The sequence below is a fragment of the Varroa jacobsoni genome, unplaced genomic scaffold, assembly GCF_002532875.2.
Source record: "Varroa jacobsoni isolate VJ856 unplaced genomic scaffold, vjacob_1.0 scaffold_1410, whole genome shotgun sequence".
Lineage (NCBI taxonomy): Eukaryota > Metazoa > Arthropoda > Arachnida > Mesostigmata > Varroidae > Varroa > Varroa jacobsoni.
The window spans coordinates 208,881-214,245 of NW_019214312.1; the positions used below are offsets into that span (position 1 = coordinate 208,881).

A 5,365-nucleotide genomic window follows, 5' to 3' on the forward strand; every position below is an offset into this window, starting at 1 on the left:
GGAGCTGCGTGTACGCCTGCGTTGCATGCAAAATCGGTCTGTGTATGTGAGACCCGAACAGAATTACAAGTGAAAGTTTCGATCGCTGTTACGGGGGGCAGGTAATGAGGAGAGTTCTGTCTTTAGCCAAACTGGCCATACAGAATACAATACGGGTAGTAGATTCGAAGTGATAGGATCGTTTCTCTCTTTTCCCCATTTACGGTTGTGATGATTATTATTCGAAATAGCAGAACGCATTTAATCCATCCTTTACGTCAATACCGACTCAGTAGCGTTAGTTCCAGTGAGAGCCGATGCTGTTAGTTCGTAAGATGAAAAACTGAGACAGTTGTAGCGGTCTGGTTTCTGGATTCAATACCGCATACCGTATTCGAAGACGATACGATATTGTTATTGGCGAATGTTGTGGCCGTAATAGTCTGTCGGGAACGCTGTTGATCGATGCCGACTGCGGGACGTTGCGTTCTAGGTAAGATGCTTGAAAACAACTCACACGGTTTTACTTTTGGCTGTGCGGAAACCGAACGAAAAGGCGATGATGGCGGCAAAAAGCAGGGTAGTGTTTATCGTTACGAAATTGCTGACTACGCCTTGTTCCGAAAATTAGGCCCTTTATTGGTAAAAGTCGCGCGTGCGAGATGGCTTAGTTTGTTGTGACATAACACAGCATAGACGGGAGTGAATATACAACGCATGCGATAGACGGTACTAGCCAAACGACGATGGGCCTGTACATTTCAAACATTTGGCGCGGAGTTTTCCGAATGCTAATTTACATGACTTCACTCTTAGTGAATTTGCCTATCTCCCGAAGTAGTTGTGAATTGGATTCTCCCATACATGTAGTGCACTATTCGATGGATATAGAAGAAGGTGTTTGTTACTAAAGAACACCAGCCAACTTATCAGTACAATTCTAATCTGTCTTTATTAATCCTCCAAACACAAGTGCAACCTTGGCCAGAAAATTCCTATGTTATCTCTCTCGCTCCTATTACAGGCACGAGTCCTTTAAGGAATACAAGTGGTCGAGCTGACGTTAGAGCGGATAACTTAGAACAGCTTGAGAACTTGCCCTCATAGAATTCACCAATGGATTGCGAAAATAGCTAATCAAAATAAAATAGCTAGTTTCAACGTTCATATATTTACATGTCCCATGCACAGTTATAGTTCCAACGATGTAACTTCTATGTATTCTATAACGTCGAATGGTCATTCGGTAAAGGTGATGAATGGTATGTTTTGTGAGACAAGACTATGTAGCTTTATTACGTAGTTCGCATGCCAACGCTTGCCCCGTCCAGGATTACTGTTCTCTATATTTGTCTAAGTCTGACAGGTTATCGATTATTTTTCCTCTCTACCTACTACCTACCGTGCGTGCAAAAAGCTAGCATTTAGGTTTTTTTCCCGTTTGCGTCAAATTAGGATCTATTACAATACCAAGTAACGATTTCGTTTTACAGAAAGTCACCTAAAAAGTTATTTTGCAATAGGGGCTTGTGCCTGAGTAAGCCCGCAGCTTAGCCAGCGAACTGGAGCCCAATAAAGGCTAGAGGTAACCAACACCCTTTCAATTAAAATCAATATCAAAGCTCTTATTTTAGGACACTCTTGTTTATATCAGAACAATGAGTGATCTGTTGCGACATTTCATAGTAAGGCGTATTAGTCACTGCAATATAACCGACTCTATTCACGATAAATCTCCTTACCATACTGTCCATCAACATGAACTAACCGAGACAATTGTTATGCAGCCTTTTTACTTCGTTCAGGCAAAAGCCACATCTACCCATTCTACTGAAGAAATAGAATTTATGTTATCACCATTATCTCGCCATTATCTCTGCTATGATCATTTTTGACATCGGCCTATTCCTGTATAATGGTTAACGGTATTCTGGCAGCTGAGTAAGCGGCAACAAGCAACTTCACTATGCCTGGTCCTAGTCGTTCTGCGATACCCGTACCAACGTTGCAGGTGAATGATGAGCGTGAGTTTTGACTATTAACTGATGGTGACTAGACACGAGCAGGGAACAACCCTAATCGCAATCAATCATGCTATACAGCTCGCCGTTCATCTGCTTAGTTTTGTCTTAAAAATCAGCTAATCTAGCAGATAATGCCGCACATTGTTGCGCCGTCAACATACTTTGCCTAGTCATAAACTTAACGTACGAAAAAAAAAACAATAAATATATAGTTCTCGTTAATTTTTGTTTAGCTGTATTATTTTTTTAAGATGAAATATACTGCTCGTCATGCGACGTTGATGATTTATAATGATTTAAACATAGTTGTCGTTTGCTTACGAAGCCATTTTCACCTGCCGCGTATCGATGCCAATGGCTGCTTTATCGAATAGTCTAAAGAGAAATTCGCCATCCGTATTCTTTGCCACTTGCTTAAAAAGCAACTTAGTTTCGATCAGTCCTAACCAAAAAAATTTTCCTAACGTCCCGCATGTGCCAAATATGAGAGCACAGCCTTGACTTCTGATTCGTTCTAGGGTTGACTAGCAATCAGGCGATAGAAGATAATTTAGAACATTAAACTATCGGCTTGATAGTTTTGCTCAAGGCCTCACTTTTTTTTTCAATCATGATTTTTTTTTGTGAATTTCATGTCATATGCTGATACCTGACTTCGGTCAACCGCCTGAATTAAATGTGAAGTATTGTTGAATCGTTCAGAGCTCTAGTTTAAAGCTTTCATCTGCGTATTACAAAGTGTGTACCGATAAAAAATAGAAGAAGAATATACTTAAGTTTGACTAATTGAGCATCACATGTGCACTCAGTGAACCTATTGCCAGTGATTCCTGTTACAGCCTGTCGCTAGATTCATGCCTGTTGTTCTAGAGAATCCAAATAAAAACGATATCGATACAAATAACTGAATTGAAAAAAAAAAACAGATGGTGCTTTCTAGCGTTTGTATCACGTTCCTTTCTAGCTTCATCCGCCATTAAAGAAGCACTCGCTTTTATCAGAGTATATACCGACCTTGCTCTCAATGTGTGTAGATGCTTGAGACTTTAAAGGGCTTCCCTAAAGAGGAACACATGATGGTTGTTTGTTGCCTAATGGCATTTTGATTTACCAACTGGACATTAAGAACGAACAAAAGTATCTTCTTCGAAATAGGTGGTACGTCTCTCTGTAACAGGTATTACCTCTCTCTATTAGTTGGGAACAAGCCTATGTTCTTGTTTAGCCAAATTGTCCTAAACAACTTGAGCTTAGTTTAGATATCTCAAAAGAACATGACTAGCTTAATAAATGCTCCAGTGCCAAAATACAAGCGAATAGTCAGCCAGCGAGGACTGCTAGTCCCGAACCATCGTAAATAAGCAAAAGCTTCGTCCTGTCATCTTTAAAGCGACTGTCTAACACCATCGTAACGCCACAGACCGCCGTTGCCGCCAATCAGCTTGGGTGAGTTGTGCTCATTCATTCGACCTATTTATCACGACAGTAGTGGCGTACCCAACCATAGCATTCTTATCACTACCAGCAGTACAAGTCTCTAAGCGGCTCCACCCCCACCTCGTCGCAGGCCATCGCCGTTACCCCTAACTACTCCATCCTGGCTAGTGTCCCATAGCGAACCCTCGTTACTTAGCCTAGGGCAATAGATCCCGTAGAAGGTTGGATGCAATTTTTGTCAAATAGAAGCTTCGATGACTGCTCGGTACTCGCTCGAGGCGTGTATGGTTCGGTGAGCTGACACAATGTCGCCCAACTTATCGCAACTTGTGTGCTTACCTGGTTGCCTGCCCACCTTCATTGTAAAGCCAGTTACCCATTTCCCTAGCGCGGGTGCTCTTAATTGTACTGTTAACCGGCCTTGAACTCGATATAGGTGTGAATAATTCGATGAACAATGGTGCAAGTGAGTGGAAAAAGAATAGCCAATCGTCACAACAACTCAGCGACCGAAAGACTGCTCTTCTAGTAGCCGTAATATTTGCCGTCTAGCCCAATTTAGTCGCTTGCGGCTTTTATAAACTCCTGAGTGTCTGATGAAGCCATCAGATCACGAAATACCTACTAATACAAACGATTGCAATGCACTCACAGCCTCATTATGCACACCGCAATTTAAGTAGACGTATACAGATGGACATATACGAATTACTCGATGCGTGGCGACGTTGTTAGAGGTATGTATCTGGTCAATTGTCTACCGAACCCTTCAAAACCGTCGTCTGCTCTTTTCAAGTATTTTGTGGCGTTGATGTCCAAGTTTGACTAGGTCAAAGAAACAAATGAAAAAAGTCATTTCAATTGTAAATAGCTTTGTTTCTGAAACAAACTTCCATCCTGATAGGGATTCTGTGACGTAGCAATATGGTAGACATTGTTATAATGATTGATTGCCATCGAATTTTATGGCTCGCGCCAGATATTTTCTGATACTGATTTCCGTTCAGATAGTAAAATAGATAATAATGGTTCACTAGTTATGAAAACGCTTTTTACCTAATTTATTGCATATATGCATATATAATGATGACATAGTTACCCATGACTGCCCAAACATGTGCATACATTTACATGGATAAGTATTGATTTATAATCGCATATCCAGGTGTTTTTCTTGAAGACAGACTTACCGAGATAAAATATATTCGTTCTGTATTTCAGCGATTTCCAACAAAATTGGAAAACTTGTTTTTATCTTCATGATTAGCGTGTGCCATAGATGAATAGGGGAGGATCTTTTAACAGTTCGGCAAGCCAATAAGAAATGAGTCAAACGTACCCGAGTGCAAATTCTGCTCATTTCTATTTGTGATCGTTTTTCTACCCTACTGTTTGTCGTTAACAACCTACAGTCCCCAGCAACAATAAAGCAAAAAAAAAGCTCGATAAAAAACTTTTGAAAAAGTTTTCTAAAGGCCCACTTTTTTGGAGTGTATTTTTTACTTCTTCTAAACTTACCCACCAGAAGTGCCGTTACCCCTCTTCTTCTTGAGCTCAACCCTGTCGATCGCTGTTGTTTTTGTATGTCTCCGGAACAAACATCTGTGTGTCACTTTAGTTACACCAGGCAAGCATGGGAACGGGCTATCTTTTTAGGGGTTGGAAACGGGACATCAACTTCAATATACAGTTACCCTCAATTTGTCTTCACATACAAAACTCGTATACATTTCCTTGTTTGGAAAATGGCTAGTGAAGGGCAGAGAAAGCTACTGTAGTACAGCCGGTGGAACTCAAAAATGTAGTGAAACTGGTCGAGGCTGCTCTACTTCTTTTCATGTTAACATACGCAATAGTTCCGGTCGAGTTGATATTCCATAAAGTGTACTATATATATAATCTAAATCACTTCGTCAATTTGAATA

At 40.6% G+C, this 5,365-nt stretch overlaps 1 long non-coding RNA gene across 5 annotated transcripts in view; it reads left to right on the forward strand.

The window, feature by feature from the left end:
• Positions 1 to 252: 252 nt before the first annotated feature.
• Positions 253 to 5,365, forward strand: part of LOC111269766 (uncharacterized) — a 25,181-nt gene continuing 20,068 nt past the window's right edge. For 2 of the 5 annotated variants that reach the window (XR_002685915.1, XR_002685914.2), the window contains exon 1: positions 258 to 472. This is a non-coding gene — a long non-coding RNA (uncharacterized LOC111269766). Of the gene's footprint in view, positions 473 to 3,250; positions 3,450 to 3,795; positions 4,178 to 5,365 lie in introns of those variants that run through there. The other 3 variants (XR_002685916.2, XR_002685918.2, XR_002685917.2) reach the window with 3 other exon arrangements.